At 38.0% G+C, this 19824-nt stretch overlaps 1 pseudogene across 1 annotated transcript; it reads left to right on the plus strand.

Moving 5' to 3' along the window:
* Positions 1–8580: 8580 nt before the first annotated feature.
* Positions 8581–9106, plus strand: LOC145040762 (large ribosomal subunit protein P2y pseudogene; annotated as a pseudogene). The gene is made up of 2 exons (XR_013679905.1): positions 8581–8847; positions 8950–9106. The product of XR_013679905.1 is annotated as a large ribosomal subunit protein P2y pseudogene (transcript).
* Positions 9107–19824: the final 10718 nt, after the last annotated feature.

Genomic DNA, 19824 nt, shown 5'->3' on the forward strand with positions numbered 1-19824 from the left:
TTCCAATGTTACAGAATTATACTTAACCTCATAAGTATAATCATATTTACTAATCTTTAGTAAATCATGACAAATCAAACTTTGTGGTGGACCTTGACCAGCGCACACCCAGTGTACCTAATTCCTTAGTCCTTCAATTGACTCACATATACATGTGATAAAAGAATTAGTCTTAATTTTCAAAGATGAAAATTCTCATTCATCATACAATACAACTTGTATGATTCCAAGTTTCTATCCAATTGAAACTTGGGTGATGAAAAACTTTCTTCATTTGGTAAATTCAGACACTACCACAAATGAAAGAATCAAATCCACTTTCCAATATTGCTATTACTGGAAACATATAAGCAACAATTTTCCACAGATACCATTGTAAGGATATTTTTAAAATAAATAAAATTAAAACCCTTTTTTTCTTTTATTTTAAAACTTTGCGGAAAAACTTATCCTTACAATCCACATGAAAACCTTGTTGTTATCTATTCATAAGCAATATATTATAATTCTTAAGCAACAACTCAAAATTTTGATTACCAAACCATGCGATCGAAACCCACCTTTGCAATCAGAATCAACATATACTTACTTTAAGCTTCCTATCTTTTCTTTGATTCTTAAAAACATCAAAATGTGACCCATTCACATTATGTAATACGAATCTCCAAATAGAAACTTAATAGAGTTAGTCAGTAGCCTTTAACTGAAGTAGAGTCAAACTTTTTGACTTGATCAATCTTATGATCTTTCAGGTAAATATGGCAGCATCGCAATCAATATCCCTCCCTTTGGCAATAAAACATATAGACCCTTTGGTAATGGCACATGAGACTATCTCAGACTTAGCCTTTATATTTACCATTTGGTCAACCGAGTTGACTATGGCCGATCCCTTTCCATTGGGAAGAGAAATGCTCTTCTAGATATCCAATGCTACCATTGCCAATGTCCATTTAAGGTTTGGGAAGTTGATCTTCTAATAAAATTTGCTTTACTAGTGTTCTGAATCACTACTGAATCTGCAGAACTGAGCAAATAGATAAGATCATTAAGGCTCGTGTCATAGTCTGTCTCATAGTAGTCCCAAAGGGACTCACTATGTTACTAAGAAAGTGATTGAACATCCAACTTTCACCAGACTTTGACACCCAACTCTCCCGGCTTGTCAATATGTGACTTTATCTCCAAGATGTGAGCACACATTGACTATGCTTGCCAATAGGGATTAAGTGACTTTAAACTTTTCAAGAACTTGTGGGTGAGGGAGAATAATTGGAGGAGGTGGAGGAAGTGAAGCATGATGTTGAGGGACACCATCTTCAAGAGATTTGGGAAGATCATAGTTGTCTGAACCAGACATCTATAATGGGAGAAAATCAAGTTAGTTGATTCAAAATCCTTAATATAACACCCAATATGAAATATTAAGGCTAGGACCCAACACAATATTTTATAATTTGGAAGAGGGATGCCGTAATCCAAGCTATATAATATTTGAAGGTAGGCGAATAACGATTCACTAATTTCCACCATGAAAAACGAAATAATTTATTAGGTTTTAATTGGATTTGAAATTCCTAGATCTTTTGAGATTCATTGAACTTTTCAATGGCATGTTTCAATCTCGAGTGTGCCCTCTCAAATTTTGTGACTGGGATGCCGAGGATCACAAAACAAGGTGTGAATAACCATACCAATTCACTTTGTACCCTTAATATTATCACCTAATCAATGTGCCGGTTAACCACACACGCTCCATTGATCTATGACAAACATTAAGTCACCCTTCGTGACCCTTACTAGTCCAAGTTAGTGTGTCGGTTAACCACACACGCTCCACCAACGACTTGGTAAGGTACAAAGTGTGAATTCCATGGGCTAGCACCAAATTCACATTTTTCCTAAAGTAACTAAGATTGGGAATTAAATAAAACATTTAGTTACTTTATAATATTCATCATACTTAATGATAATTTATAAGTCCTTGTCTTACCCGTTCGGCTAACGACCATCCACCAGTCAAGCAAGCGGTGGGTCAGAGTGGACACCCATTAAGTTGCCATTTTATAGGCAATAACCTTATACCCACCTTATAGACCGGCATTGTGAATGAGGCCTAATAACGGTAAAATGACTTGTTCTTATACATATATATAATAATTAACCATTAATGTTATAAATAGTATAAGTGTTGAATTTTAACTTTTAAAACTCTAAGGGTTTGGAATTAAAGTTGGTGTGAGACTTTACAAATTCTAAAACTTGAGGGCAAGTTTTGAACAATTCATAAACTTTTGGATATTCATAACTTATGAGTTTTAATTAAGTGTTTAAAAATTTTAATGAAGAGTCTCTTGGAAATCCATAACTTGAGGACAAGTTATGAAGTCCATAAAAGCATTTATTAGAAAAACTATTCAAAAGTGTAACTTATGACTTCTTAAAAAACATTTAAAAGAAAAAACTTTTGGAATTCCATAACTTGAGGAAAAATCATGAATTCCATTAAAACACATTAAGATCAAGAATTAACTAACAAACAATTTGCAAATAATTCCTATGATTTAACAAAACTCATATGAACATGAAAATCCACATCAACAATTTCAAGAATCATATGAACACATATAAACTTGAAATTTTGATTATAACTTTCAAATTGGTGCACCATCATCATTACCACATCAAAAACAGGTTTTATAAATCAAAACAGTTTAAGGTAATGATTCTAGACCAATTCCAACACCAAAACTCGAAAATCTGCACTCAAGCCTGCCAACTCGTCGAGTGCATGAACTGACTCGGCGAGTTGGTTGAATATACACATGGACTCGGCGAGTACCATGAATGGACTCGGCGAGTCTGCTGTGCAGAATGCAGTTTTTCGACATTTTTCAGCAATTTGCATCAAGTATTCAAGAAAACAAGCCTAGGCTCTGATACCACTATTGGGTTTTGAGCAATCTAACACTTCCTAAGTGTGCATGCAACCCTAATAAACCTTGGATCTATGTTTTCTTCTAAAATACATGCAAATAATAACTTCCAAGGTTTCTTCCTTACTAGCATAGCATAAGGATTATGAATCATAAAACTACTAGTAGAAATACATACGTTTTGATGATGGTTGATTGTTTGGAGTTTGAGAGCCAAGCACCAATAGTGTGAATGCCTCAAATGGCATAAAAAATCACCACAAACGTTTGGAAAACTTTGAGAGAGTAGTATACTTTCTTGTGGAATCGGCCACCACTAAGTCTCACACAACTAGAGTCTACCCTTAGAGCCATATTTCTTGCATCATATGCTTCTTTATATAGTGTGCATGGTTAGTGTGAAACCCTAATAACCCATGTCATTTCCATTCCAAGGATCCATGGGTTAAAAGCTCCATGGATCATCCATGGACTTCCATATTAGCTTAGCCCATTAACAAATGTGACAACCGTTAAATTCTGGTAAATTCAAAGTCAAATAAAGTCAACAAGTCAAACCGGTCAGCTCAACTAACCCTTGTGTACTAGGACTTATGTTCAGTATTTACTAAACAACTCGCTATTCTGATAAGAAATCATAAATAGAAAAGTACGTACAACTAGATCTCCTTAACCTAAAAATTTCGGTAAGTGGCAAGCCAAACCGATAAAACAATGTTGCATACTCATCGGGAGTGTGTAAGATCCTTAAGCAAGGCTTAACAAGATTTACAAGCCTTGCATTGTGAAGTCGGACACTCACAACTGTCCCACATGGAACCTCTCTCAATCGTTGTCACTTAATCTCTCTCAAATATCTCTTTGTATGAGAAATCTCTCCAAGAATGTCAAATCTCTCCCAAATCTCTCCAAGTATGTGAAATCTCTCTCAAATATCCCTTTGTATGAGAAATATCTCCAAGAATGTCAAATCCCTCCTAAATCTCTCCAAGTATATGAAATCTCTCTCAAATATCTCTTTGTATGAGAAATCTCTCCAAGAATGTCAAATCTCTCCCAAATCTCTCCAAGTATGTGAAATCTCTCCCAAATCTCTCTCAAAAGTTCCCGTAACTTTTTAGAATCATTCGGGTCATTCCGACCCTTAACCAGGTCAAAAACAACTTAAAACGGGGCGAAAACGAGAAAAATAGGCTTTAGCAACCAAAACCAAGAAGAGAGGCCTCTCAGGACCAGAACCGAGCCTCTGTTGGCTAAGGCATGCGAGACCGAGCCTCGGTCTCTGCTCCTTCTCGGCCTCCGCCTCTTTGTCTCTACTTGGCCTCTCGGTCTTCGCTCCCTCGCGGACTCTAGGTCTCTGTCTCTGCCTTCTCTCGGCTTCCTCTCCACCTCTCTGTCTCTACCCGCCTCTCGGTCTCTGTCTCTACCCGCCTCTCGGTCTCTGTTCTCGCCTCTCTCCTCTCTTCTCTTCTCTTCTCTCGGTCTCTATCCTCCCCTCTCGGTTCCTTCTTTCCCTCTTCTCCCCTCTCAGTTTCTGCCTTCCTCTCTCTCGGTTCAGCATCAGAAGACCGAACCTCGGCTAAATTTCAGGATTTTGTCACTTTTAGCCCATTTTTGATATTTTTAACATTTTAAGCCCGTTTTTCGTGATTTTAAAGCGGGGTTTTCTCCAGAAATTATATTTTAACATAATAAACTCTAAATATTCATAATTTAAACATATTTTGATGAAAATCATTATCTAAATAATAAAAATCAAATGGGTGAATTATTAAAGGTGGAGTGTTGACTTTGCCTTATCCAATGTCACAAGCAACCACCCCACACCCACTCTTTGACTAACCACACCTCCCCACCTTACCTAAGTCACATCAATGCCATTGCACTCATTTTCCACCCATTCCCATGTTTTTAGAGCTGGAACAAACATCCTCTCTCCTCATTTCTCTCATTTGACTCATTTCACTAAGTATCAAACACCACTTTTCTCTCAAACTTTTTCTCCACCAAACTCGAGATTCAAGGCTGATTATTAAGTGTTCTTCCACATTTGATCTTCAAATCTTCAAGCAATCTTCCCAAGTGTTCTTGAGTTGAACACCCCTTCTCTCCATCATCCATCCACTGAAATCACTCAAGGTGAGTTCATACCCCTCTATTATCCTGTTTTCTTAAGTTTTAAGGGGGAGAATACAAGTTAAAACACCAAGAACATAACTACAATTTTCTAACAGCTTTCATCAAAAAAGTTGGACTTCATTCACGGACTGTTTTGGTCAACTTAAACATTTTAGTTTTTAAAACTGTTTTGAGTGCATGTAGTTCAAGTTTCTAGCTTTAAAATGGCTACTTGCACATTTCCATACGATTTTTCTACAATTTATGGTGAATTTTACAAAACTGTCTATCATTTCAAACACCAATCCGGACCAGTCTGTGATTATGGACTTTTTCACCCAAATTTGAGGTCATTAAAAATCGTGATAAAAAATTATGAGTAAACTAGACACATTTTTTGAACTCTCACAATTTACGGATCTAGCTTTCGATTTCGTATGATTTTTCTAAAACAGTGTTGAAAGACTAAGAATTAATTAACAGCTTCTAACTATCAAAACACTTTGTAACATGTTGAGCAAAGTGTTAAATCTTTGATAACTTCATATATTACATGTATTTCTTGTTATGATATATTTATATAATAGGAAATCACTTGCTGAATTTATAAGAATCCTCCATCATAATCATTAGTACAAAACAAAGCAAGTTAATCATAGTTATATCGTACTATACGTTTGACTTACATAGGATGAAATTCTTAAACACCACAAAGAAATATACTAAACAATAATGGGTATAGTTAGGGTACATATACATTTCAAACATTTTATTAAACTATAATAGGTATAGTTTATGATCATTTACATAACACCTTCGTACAAAAAGAAAGGGTACAAATACAAAGTACCGGGTTTTTATATACGAAAATGGGTACAAATACAAAGTACCGGGTTGTTATACAAAAGGGGTACAAATACAAAGTACCGGGTTTTTATATACAAAAATGGGTACAAATACAAAGTACCGGGTTGTTATACAAAAGGGGTACAAATACAAAGTACCGAGTTTTTATACAAAATGGGTACAAATACAAAGTGTCGGGTTTATATACAAAAAGGGGTACAACTACAAAGTACCGGGTTTTTATACAAAATAGGTACAAATACAAAGTGCCGGGTTTATACAAAAAGGGGTACCGATACAAAGTACCAGGGTCACTTAGGATAGCTATTATGATATTAAAACTATATTTCATCTAGAATTGTTAGACTTCAACTATAATAGCTGAGCGTATATGTTTGAGTCATATAAGAATTTAGTCTCGATTGGCTTAGAATTGGTGGGGCCCGCCTTATCTCCTGTTCCTCGTTGGGTTGTGGACCTAGGGTAGACCCACTATATTCAACGTTTTATCTAACTTAAATCTTATGAACTTATATACGCTGGACGATTATAGGGGAAATCTACGGGTCATCCTAAGGTTCATTAACACGTCATATAGGAATATTTTGTTCATACTTAACTAAGAAAATATGGGATTTTCTCCAAAACAAACTCTATCGATTTTACAAGGAAAGCGGTTTCTACTTCAAACAAAACTCTTATGAACTCACCAACTTAATTGTTGACACACTACTAGAAATATAACCTTTTACGACGCGCGAACCATGACATGCAGTGATTTATGATACGCAAAGGTGAGTGTCTAAAAAATAATGTCATCTCTTCCAAAATTTAAAGGATTTCAGACGCGCATTTTTGTGTGCCCTAAAATTAGTGTCTAAACAAAAAAAAAAAAAAAAAAAAAAACACGGAGGGCACCTGCGTGTCGTCTACGACCGTCACTTTATAAATTTTAATAGAACGCGCGCGTTCCATCCGGGGAAAATGAAATCCCAAAAACTTAAAATCCCCGCCTTCCTTTTTTTTCTCCCTCCACTTTAATTTCCCTAGTAGCTAGGGCTTTTTTTTCAAGAACTTGCCCCGATTATGCCCTCCTGTACTGCTCATTCTCTCTTCAACTTCCCTTTCTCTCCTTCTCACTTCGACAAACCCTTTCTCTTCTTCTCGGTTCTCAACGTCGACAGCTTCTCCCACCTCCGACGTTTCTCTTGGTGTTGGCACCTCCCACCTCTGACCTCCGTCTAGCCCTGCCCCACCGTCCAATGCTTTCCAGCATCACCCAGCCGATGGAGCCCCTCATCTCCGGCAATCTCACCTCGCCTGCCCTTGCCAGCAACATTAGGTCTGGTGACCTAGACCGAGAAAAATCAGAGGCTTCGGAGGAGTGGTGGCACTACTCAAATCCCAGCGACGGAAGGAAACTCTCTATCACAGCAACAGAAAGTCGGAGACTGGAATGGGAGAAAGAGAAATAGAAATCGAGAAATCGACTTATACAGTAAATGGGGAAGAATCGATGATGCACGCAACATGTTTAATAAAATGCCTCATCCGCCACTGGAACAAAACTGTACGGACAATTCCAATCTCTCGTAAGTTTCGTTAATTTGAATATTTGATTTGTTGTGATGCGGCTTAGATCTTAATTACACTCGGATGCTCGCTTAGAAATAGATAATTTTTACAATTCGATTCACCCTTAATCTGTCATTTCGTTTTTGAAATCATTGATCCATCGTGATTGGGCTTTATGTGAGCATCTTCGTTTTCTAGATTTGGACTTTGTGGAATATCTAACTGTAACTTCTGTAATTGTGATTGATGATTTTGGGAGGATCTTTTGGCTGCAGGGCAACAAGAGCAGTAGAAGCAGCAGCAGGTCGGCAAGAGAAAGAATGTTTGATTGGCAACAATCAGAAGAAAGAAAGAAAGACAAGAAGAAAGAAGAATGAAGAAAGAAGAAAGAGAAAAGACATGAAGAAAGAAGAATGAAGAAAGTAGAAAGAAGAAAGAAGAGAGACAAGAGAGAAGAGGTCGATCATTGTTGAAGCCGATCACCTCCATTGCCGAGAGATAAATTCATTGTAGAGAGTGAAGCAGGAAAAAGGACTCGGTGGTGCTAGGTCTTTGTGATCAGAAGAAAGAAGAAGAAGAAGAAAAAAAACAACACAACTGTGTGACATGCTAGCAGGCAAGAAAGAAGAAAGAAGCAGCAAGCGATCACTTTTGATTGAGAAGGAAAGAAAATTGAAGCAAGGTACAACAAGAGTCTAAGCAAGATAGAGGAAGATTGAAGCAAGATAGCAAGATCAAACCTAAGTGGTTTGAATAGCAAGTAATAAGATTCGAAGTGACCAAACAAGAAAGTTCGAATCAAGGAAGAAAATAGTAAGTTTAGCAAGATCAAGAGATAAGAACCTTGTAGACTGTTTTAGTTTGTTTCCATTGGATATGTACTACAGGCTATATATATAGCCTTTGTTTTCTGAATATGAGAAGTCAGTGTGCAGCAGCTTTGAGTCCAAAGTACTTTCATATCTCTATATTTGCTTTCTGCATACATATATATCTGTGTTGTGTGAGTGAGAAGGTTGGGACCTGTTCCAACAGTCCTCACTAATTAAGGTGCCATGTTGCATCCATGTAAACCCTGAACTTCATAAACTGTATGATTTGATTAATGGCAATTATAATGATCATATTCACTAATGCAGTTGGAGCTGATGCTGATGAAGATAGAATTGAATTACTCTTGTCGGAGGTTAAGGGTAAAGATATCACCGAATTGATTGCATCTGGAAGGGAGAAGTTGGCTTCTGTTCCTTCAGGTGGCGGTGGTGGTGTTGCAGTTGCCGCCACAGGTGGTAGTGGTGCTGCTCCCGTTGCAGCTGCTGCAGCTGAGCTAAAGAAAGAGGAGAAAGTTGTAGAGAAAGAAGAGTCCGATGATGTAAGCTCTTTTATATCCATTGATCTTCATTGTTTGTTTTTAAACTGTTTTTTTATGGTTGCATGTTTTTTACTATCTTTTTTTTTTCATATTTTTTTGCAGGATATGGGATTCAGTTTGTTTGACTGAGGATGGTATGAAGCATGTTCTTTTGTGGTTTTTGGATATGATTTTTTGGTAGTATTTTGTTAGTGTCATCTTCAAATGAAGAATTTTGTAAGACCTTGCAAAAGTTTCTTTTTAGTTTTTATACATCAAATGTTTTTTTAACATAGTTTTATATGACCTTTACTTTTGTTAATTTGGATGATAGGATGTTGCTTCATTCTGAAGTAAGAATTCTTCCTGATATTTCAATTTTCATTTTTTAAAAAAAATTATTTTTAATAGTGTTGATGGTTTTATAAATAAAAAACTTTGATGTCATCATTTTTTGATCTTTATAATTTGTAGGTTGAAAGGAAGTCTCTTCCTCATCCAGAAAGACCAGATCGTCTTCGAGCAATTGTTGCCAGCCTGGCAACTGCAGGTGTGTGTGATTCCTTCTCTTTTGTAAATTCTCATTTTGAAGGAATGGAATGAAAATTTGCAATATAACCCATTTTTATTTATAAAATTTGTAATATTAGAGAACAGTTATTTGGATTCTAATGAGCTTTTATGTTTAATCTTTTAGTTTTGCAAATTAAAATTTTATAAAATTTGTAATATTAGAGAACAGTTATTTGCTAGGTACATTAATCTTTATGTTTGATGGATCATGGGTCGTGGGTCATGGGTCATGGGTCATGGGTCAGGTGCGTCCTCCAGGTCATCATGCTGGAGTGAGACATGCAATGGGATTCTGTCTGCATAACAATGCAGCCATTGCTGCATCAGCAGCACAAGCTGCAGGAGCAAAAAAAGTCTTGATTGTTGATTGGGTAATAATCTTTGTAATTAAAAAAAAAACTATGAGTTGTAGTTATCTAACCTTATTTATTTACAGGATGTACACCATGGAAATGGAACTCAAGAAATATTTGAGCAGAACAAAACAGTAATTTTATTTTTATTTTTTCTATTCGTGCAATAATTGATACTACTTTCTTCAACTTGTTAATGATATTATTATTATATGGTTAACTCCATATTCTGTATTTTTTTTGGTTTAACCACATAAATAATTTTTTTCTTGGTTAACCACAAAGAGTTTGTGATATTTAAAAAAAAACATAAACATTATAAGTGTTTCCTGGTAATAAATTGCAGGTGGCCATGTAAAATTAAATATCATTCATTCTCCTATAAAAAAAAATGAAACTCAACATAAATATAAAACAATATAGTTGATTAATTTATTTTAAATCATAAATAACATTGTAGATTACTATCTGACTATTTCTGATGATACTGGTTTTAATTGTTATAGGTGTTGTGTATATCCTTACATAGACATGAAGGTGGAAAATTCTACCCTGGTACAGGCGTTGCCCATGAGGTAAACATAACCCTAATTTTTTTTTCTCTCTCATTTTTTACATCGAGAAGGGTAAAATGGTCATTTCACTCTTATATATGTTATCAGGTGGGGTCCATGGGTGGATAAGGGTATTGTGTAAATGTTCCATGGAGTCGTGGAGGAGTTGGGGACCATAGTCACAGGATTCGCCAAAGTAGTCACGATCCACGTTCCAAACGGCTCGATCCCAAACGGGGTACGATTGCGTATCGATCGCCGATAGAAACGCCCTCCGGTACGTCATGCTTGCGATCCCACCAATTCTTTAAATCGATACCTGAAACGTGAAATTGGCAAATTGAAGCAAATGCAGGGTTTCTTGTAAGATGAGGGTGAATGCATCAGGTATGCCACCTTTGTTTTCCCTTTGTCATGTTTGAATTGTTTGGAATTAGTTATGTTATGTCAATGTATGCTTTATGTTATGTCAATATATATATATATATATATATATATATATATATATATATATATATATATATATATATATATATATATATATATGTAAATGACATGTATACATACTCCTGAAATTTCCTATATTTGGCTGAAAACATGCAGACAAACAAATTTGACATATTAGTGCCTTGCAGCCTCTCAAAGTTCTTGCATTCAGGTTATTCTTTTAGAAAGAAAATTGTCAAAGGTGATTGTCAAAGGAGAATTTATTCAAGGGTTTCTTTTAATGTTGTACATGTTTTGTTTTCAATAATAAATATTATGCAATATTAGCAATGTGTTACATTTACTTACTATTGGAATGATTATTTGTATATGACATTAAATTTTATGAAATGGATTATATTTTTTGTTAATGATATTTTATTTTCTATTATGAGGCATTAAATTCAAATTTAATTTGAAAATTAGTAAATCTATTAAAAATATTTTTTTTAAACATTTAAAATTATGATACGCAAAAATGTGTGTCGTCTTCATTTATGACATGGCCTTTCTTGACAGGGGCTTTCTTGATACGCATTGCGTGTCATTAACACGCGCGTCGTAAGGTTACGACATGCGAATGCGTGTCGTCTTCCTTTATGACAGGGCCTTCCTTGATACGCATTGCGTGTCGTAAACGCGCGTCGTAAATGCGCGTCGTAAATGCACGTCGTCTCTCTTTATGACAGGGCCTTCCTTGATGCGCATTTGCACGTCGTCTGAGCGTTTTACGACGCGCAATGAGCGTCGTAAAAGGCCTTTTTTCTAGTAGTGACACTTTTCAAAACTACTTGTATTCTCAGGAAATCAGTGACACAGGAAAACTTCATGCGCTTTGAGGATGGGACGTTAAACCGTCAACAATTTACTTTTGTCATCATAATGTAATTGATTTTGAAACATGTAAACATATACTTTGGTGTAACTTTTTCAATTATATATATGATGGTTGTATTTACTTTCAGCACTATTATATACGTTGTTGTGATACTGTACAAGAAGTCCTCCACCCTGGATGTTTCCGCCATCCTTGGTCTGGGGGTGTGACATATTGGTATCAGAGCATTGTTTATAGTGAGCTAAGTATATCGAACCACATAAGATATACAAACTATAAATGCATTTGGACTAAGGTCTCTGATTTAAAGTTTTCAAAACCACTATACCTTTAGGAATAAATATCTTTTGTTAAAAGTATACATGCATGCATACAAACTAAGGTCAGCATCATTTTAGGACAAAACAAAAGTTATGATTGTTGGATATCACAGGTAAGCCTGAGGATGTATGGTCAGTCTTGGGCGTGGCATAGCCTGATCAACTATGCTGGTCCGAGGAGTGATAGCATATGCCCAAGAATGGTTGTGATGTGGCAACAAGTCTAAAAACTTACCAACACTATCACAATGAAATACCATAGGGGTATTTTGGCATTATTATAATTACTTATCTGAGAACAAAATAGTTTTTTATCAATAAGTCAATAATTGCTTAGGGGATACATTAAAATTATATGTATCCAGGACGTCATAGACTTAGAATCTGTGGATCTTTGCTTTACTTCCTGTTCTCGTTGGATTGGGGATTTAGAGTTAGGGTCGCTTATTCGAAGGTCTATCCTGTCCCGAATACATATGAATAGTATGCACTAAACAATGCATTGAAGTACCTGATAAAGATCATCATATAATTAGATAATTAGTACGTTTGCTTAGTTATTTCTTATATCCCCATTTCTCGCGAAGATATCATGGCTGGATTCCATCCACACGACGACCCGTACTACCCTAACCATGACAATACCAAATGGCTCGGAGAGGAGCCAGAGAATGATTACCCAACCCCTGGGAATGGTCACCAAACTGAAGGCTATGCTGATGGTTCTGACTCCGATCCTGAAGTGGAGAACTTAACCCCGATGACTCTTGTTCCAAATCCTAACCCTTGTCCAACTTTTCAAGGCTCGATGCCTCCTTGGGTAGAGTGCTTGGAAACATGGAGTGAAGAACAAGACCAACCTATGCTATTTAATGGAGACCGAAGCTTCTACAACATAAGCGAAGGAAGCTCAGCAGATAGAATCCTTCCAATCCTGGTCCGTAGGGTTACCCGAACGAGATTCAGAGCAGAGCAACTCTCCATCGTACTGCAGATGTTTATGCAAATGCGTGAATGCATACGATCTGCACCAATCGCCTTGAGCACGATCGCGAAAAAAAAATCTAAGAGAGACCACAAAACCTACTAACTCATGAAGTTCATTCATATGGACTTCCTTTATGAATTATATATAAGGCATTCTTAAATCGGAGAATAATGCAGGAAAAATCTAATTCTATAACAACTGACTTGTCTTTACTAGTAGAAAATTACCATCTGATCATTTTTTTTTTGCAAACTCATGACAGAACGATGCCACCAAGGAAAAGACCCAGACCTTCCGGCAGCACAGCGCCACCACCTCCAACGCCACCTCCTTAGTTTGATCCCAAAATGTTCCAAGCTGCAGTAACAGCAGCCGTGGTAGCTGCAATGTCGCAAATTGGTACAAATAGCACTGGTGGTGCTGGATCTGGAGCCACAAACCCTAACCACGGGGATAGTGCAGGACGCACAAAGGAATGCACTTACAAGGACTTCACAAATGGCAAACCCGATTCCTTCGATGGAAGTGGGGGTGTCCTCGTGCTAATTCAATGGTTCGAGAGAACCGAAGCAATCTTTGAGATTTGTGCTTGACCCGAAGCGAGCAAAGTCAAGTACGCGACATTCACCTTCATCGGAAGAGCTCTCACTTGGTGGAACGGCAGAGTTAAGTCGCTTACGCTTGCAGTGGCTAACTCATTAAGTTGGGAGGACTTAAAGAAGATGATGCTGAAGGAATATTGCTCAAGAGGTGAAGTGCAAAAGCTGGAGCAAGAACTATGGAATCTCAGAATGGCAGGCTCCGACCTTACAACTTACACCAACCGATTTTGTGATCTAGCACTCCTTTGTCCTGCTATGGTCACCCCGGAAGACAAAAATTTGGAGCGATACCTCTAGGGATTGTCCCCCGAAATTCAAGATAGCGTGCTGGCCTCAAGACCAACTACCTTCGACAGCGCCAAGGAGTTAGCACAACAACTCATTGACCATAATCCCAACCATGACACTATGACAACCACCCTTACCCAAGCAAGAGGAGGGAACAACGAAAGAAAGTTTTGGGACAACAAGAAGGACCATTCAGCCCAAGGCCTCGCTAAGAAGCAACAGATCTTTGATGTTCATGCTGCCACAACCCTCACCACGCCAACTCCCATGAAACCATATGCTGGAACCCCTCTGAAATGCAACAAGTGCAACTTCCATCACACTGGGGCTTGCCGAAAGATGCATTGCAAAAACTGCGACAGAGAGGGGCACACTGTTCGTTTCTGTAAGGCACCAACACGACCCATCAACTAGGTCCCTGGCTTTGGAGTAAGCCCAACCTGTTACAAGTGTGGAGAAACGGGACACTTTAAAAGGGAATGCCCAAGGACAAGAGATGCCGGTGGTGGTGGAAGGGTGCTTGCAATCACTGAGGGAGAAACCACCCCGGAACTACCCGCAAATATCAGTACGTGTTTCTAACATCGACATTTAAATCCCAAATTTCTTTATATGTTAAATCTAGCATCGATTAAAGCATGCATAGTAATAATCATGTGACATCGGGCGAGTTATTCCTCACCATAATCAATTTCTTGTACTACGAAAAGTTTCCCCCATCTTTCCTCTAAATTCTTGGATCCCCATTCGAAGTGCAAATTTCGGGACGAAATTCCCTTTAACGGGGGGATGATGTGACAACCGTCAAATTCTGGTCAATTCAAAGTCAAATAAAGTCAACAAGTCAAACTGGTCAGCTCAACTAACCCTTTTGTACTAGGACTTATGTTCAGTATTTACTAAACAACTCGCTATTCTGATAAGAAATCATAAATCGAAAAGTACGTACAACTAGATCTCCTTAACCTAAAAACTGCGGTAAGTGGCAAGCCAAACTGATAAAACAATGTTGCATACTCATCGGGAGTGTGTAAGATCCTTAAGCAAGGCTTAATAGGATTTAAAAGCCTTGCATTGTGAAGCCGGACACTCAAAACTGTCCCACATGGAACCTCTCTCAATCGTTGTCACTTAATCTCTCTCAAATATCTCTTTGTATGAGAAATCTCTCCAAGAATGTCAAATCTCTCCCAAATCTCTCCAAGTATGTGAAATCTCTCTCAAATATCCCTTTGTATGAGAAATCTCTCCAAGAATGTCAAATCTCTCCCAAATCTCTCCAAGTATGTGAAATCTCTCTCAAATATCTCTTTGTATGAGAAATCTCTCCAAGAATGTCAAATCTCTCCCAAATCTCTCCAAGTATATGAAATCTCTCCCAAATCTCTCTCAAAAGTTCCCGTAACTTTTTAGAATCATTCGGGTCATTCCGACCCTTAACCGGGTCAAAAACGGCTTAAAACGGGGCGAAAACGAGAAAAATAGGCTTTAGGAACCGAAACCAAGAAGAGAGGCCTCTCAGAACCAGAACCGAGCCTCTGTTGGCTGAGGCATGCAAGACCGAGCCTCGGTCTCTGCCCCTCTCGGTCTCTGCTCCTTCTCGGCCTCCACCTCTCTGTCTCTACTCGGCCTCTCGGTCTCTGCTCCCTCGCGGACTCTCGGTCTCTGTCTCTGCCTCCTCTCGGCTTCCTCCCCGCCTCTCTGTCTCTACCCACCTCTCGGTCTCTGTCTCTACCCGCCTCTCAGTCTTTGTCTCTACCCGCCTCTCGGTCTCTGTTCTCGCCTCTCTCCTCTCTTCTCTTTTCTTCTCTCGGTCTCTATCCTCCCCTCTCGGTTCCTTCTCTCCCTCTTCTCCCCTCTCGGTTTCTGCCTTCCTCTCTCTCGGTGCAGCATCAGAAGACCGAACCTCGGCCAAACTTCGGTATTTTGTCACTTTTAGCCCATTTTTGATATTTTTAACATTTTAAGCCTGTTTTTCGTAATTTTAAAGCGGGATTTTCTCCAGAAATTATATTTTAACATAATAAACTCTAAATATTCATAATTTAAACATATTTTGATGAAAATCATTATCTAAATAATAAAAATCAAATGGGTGAATTATTAAAGGTGGAGTGTTGACTTTGCCTTATCCAATGTCACAAGCAACCACCCCACACCCACTCTTTGACTAACCACACCTCCCCACCTTACCTAAGTCACAGCAATGCCCTTGCACTTATTTTCCACCCATTCCCATGTTTTTAGAGATGGAATAAACATCCTCTCTCCTCATTTCTCTCATTTGCCTCATTTCACTAAGTATCAAACACCACTTTTCTCTCAAACTTTTTCTCCACCAAACTCGAGATTCAAGGCTGATTATCAAGTGTTCTTCCACATTTGATCTTCAAATCTTCAAGCAATCTTCCCAAGTGTTCTTGAGTTGAACACCCCTTCTCTCCATCATCCATCCACTGAAATCACTCAAGGTGAGTTCATACCCCTCTATTATCCTGTTTTCTTAAGTTTTAAGGGGGAGAATACAAGTTAAAACACCAAGAACATAACTACAATTTTCTAACAGCTTTCATCAAAAAAGTTGGACTTCATTCACGGACTGTTTTGTTCAACTTAAGCATTTTAGTTTTTAAAACTGTTTTGGGTGCATGTAGTTCAAGTTTCTAGCTTGAAAATGGCTACTTGCACATCTCCATACGAGTTTTCTATAATTTATGGTGAATTTTACAAAACTTCCTATCATTTCAAACACCAATCCGGACCAGTCTGTGATTATGGACTTTTTCACCCAAATTTGAGGTCATTAAAAATCGTGATAAAATTTATGAGTAAACTAGACACATTTTGTGAACTCTCAGAATTTACGGATCTAGTTTTCGACTTTGTATGAGTTTTCTATGATTTTTTTAAAACAGTGCTGAAAGACTAAGAATTAATTAACAGCTTCTAACTATCAAAACACTTTGTAACATGTTGAGCAAAGTGTTAAATCTTTGATAACTTCATATATTACATGTATTTCTTGTTATGATATATTTATATAATAGGAAATTACTTGCTGAATTTATAAGAATCCTCCATCATAATCATTAGTACAAAACAAAGCAAGTTAATCATAGTTATATCGTACTATACGTTTGACTTATATAGGATGAAATTCTTAAACACCACAAAGAAATATACTAAACTATAACGGGTATAGTTAGGGTACATATACATTTCAAACATTTTATTAAACTATAATAGGTATAGTTTATGATCATTTACATAACACCTTCGTACAAAAAGAAAGGGTACAAATACAAAGTACCGGGTTTTTATATACGAAAATGGGTACAAATACAAAGTACCGGGTTGTTATAAAAAAGGGGTACAAATACAAAGTACCGGGTTTTTATATACAAAAATGGGTACAAATACAAAGTACCAGGTTGTTATACAAAAGGGGTACAAATACAAAGTACCGGGTTTTTATACAAAATGGGTACAAATACAAAGTGTCGGGTTTATATACAAAAAGGGGTACAACTACAAAGTACCGGGTTTTTATACAAAATGGGTACAAATACAAAGTGTCGGGTTTATACAAAAAGGGGTACCGATACAAAGTACCAGGGTCACTTAGGATAGCTATTATGATATTAAAACTATATTTCATCTAGAATTGTTAGACTTCAACTATAATAGCTGAGCGTATATGTTTGAGTCATATAAGAATTTAGTCTCGATTGGCTTAGAATTGGTTGGGCCCGCCTTATCTCCTATTCCTCGTTGGGTTGTGGACCTATGGTAGACCCACTATATTCAACGTTTTATCTAACTTAAATCTTATGAACTTATATACGCTGGACGATTATAGGGGAAATCTACGGGTCATCCTAAGGTTCATTAACACGTCATATAGGAATATTTTGTTCATACTTAACTAAGAAAATATGGGATTTTCTGGAAAACAAACTCTATCGATTTTACAAGGAAAATGGTTTCTACTTCAAACAAAACTCTTATGAACTCACCAACTTAATTGTTGAAACTTTTCAAAACTACTTGTATTATCAGGAAATCAGTGACACAGGAAAACTTCATGCGCTTTGAGGATGGGACGTTAAACCGTCAACAATTTACTTTTGTCATCATAATGTAATTGATTTTGAAACATGTAAACATATACTTTGGTGTAACTTTTTCAATTATATATATATGATGGTTGTATTTACTTTGAGCACTATTATATACGTTGTTGTGATACTGTACATGAAATCCTCCACCCCCGGACGTTTCCGCCATCCTTGGTCTGGGGGTGTGACAACAAATGAGTATTAGCCCACACTATATAAAATATAATAGCCCATAATTTAATTAGTCTTCTTTTTAATCTCTAAATTAATTCATAATTAATTTAAGACTAAAACTAATTAAATAACATGACTTCATATTAATATATTATAACTTATAATATATTAATAAATCATAAGTATACAATTCTCATAAAATTATCCATAAATCGTTTGGGTGAAGTGCAACCCAAATGGACCATGTCGGGTCGGGTCATGTATGTACCAAATAAGTTATGGACTTAGACACCTTATCCAACACACTTATAATTTTCGGACGTTAAAAATACCCCCCTCTTGAATTAGACTTCGTCCTTGAAGTCTTCCCTACTGCCGGGAATAACTCGGGGTAATGTTCCCTCATCTCGTCCTCTGGCTCCCAAGTCCATTCTGAGACCTTGCGGTGTTGCCATTGCACCTTCACCAACCCGACCTTCTTCTTCCTCAGGTCCTTTGTCTTCCTGTCGAGGATGGCTACCGGCCGCTTGATGTAGTTCAGGCTATCATCCACCTAAATATCCTCTAGAGGTAGCACCACAGAGTCATCTACCAGGCATTTCCGCACCTTGCCCACTCAGGCCGCAACCCTGAAATGACCAATGTACCTAGGGACCAACTTGCCCCGCTTCTTGAAACGGATGACATCTTTCCAAGGCGACACCTTCAAGAGAACCATATCCCCGACCTAGAACTCCAGGTCTAAATGGCAGTTGTCAGCATAACTTTTCTGCCGACTCTGAGCAGTCTGAAGCCTGCTCCGAACTTACTAGATCCTCTCTATCGTCTTGAGTACAACTTCGGGACTCCCCATATGACCTTCTTCCCAACCTCACCCCAATATATCAGGGTCCTGCACTTCCTCCCATATAACATCTCGAAGGGAGGACCGTCAATACTCACGTGATAGCTATTAATGTAGGAAAACTTTGCCAAGGGAAGGCAGGTATGCTAGCTACCACCGAAATCTAAAATGCACGCCTGCAGCATATCCTCCAAAGTATGGATGGTTCGCTCGCTCTAACTATCTGTATGTGGTTGAAAAGAAATGCTAAAGTGCAGACGAGTTCCCAACTCCTCGTGAAACTTCTTCCAGAATCTGGAAGTGAACCGCACGTCTCTGTCAAAAATCACGGAGACTGGCACTCCGTGTCGTGGTACTACCTCTCAAATGTAGATGTCAACCAGCTTCTCGACCGAAATGCTCTCATTGCTTGGAATGAAATGGGCGCTCTTGTTCAATCGATCCACGATGCCCCAAATCAAATCCACTCCTCGTGCGGTCCTGGGAAGCTTCGTGATGAAATCCATAGTAATATCCTCCCATTTCTACGTAGGGATATCCAACGGCTACATCTTGTCGTGAGGCCTCTATTGATCTACCCTGACCTTCCTGCAAGTCAGGCACCTCTCAACGTACCAGGCTACATCCCGCTTCATGCAGGGCCACCAGTAATCAGGGCGAAGATCTTTGTACATCGTTGTTGCCCCGAGATGGATAGAAAACCTAGATTTATGGGCCTCATCCATAAAAATTTGACGTACTCCTCCCCAGTACGAAACCCAGACCCTCCCGTGCAGGGTCAGTAGCCCATGGTTGTCATAGTTAAATGAGGCCACCTAGCCTATGATTCGCTCTCACTTCCGACGCTTCTCCTTCATACC

Source organism: Lactuca saligna, chromosome 4 (assembly GCF_052625555.1).
Source record: "Lactuca saligna cultivar CGN05327 chromosome 4, ASM5262555v1, whole genome shotgun sequence".
Taxonomy (NCBI): Eukaryota; Viridiplantae; Streptophyta; class Magnoliopsida; order Asterales; family Asteraceae; genus Lactuca; species Lactuca saligna.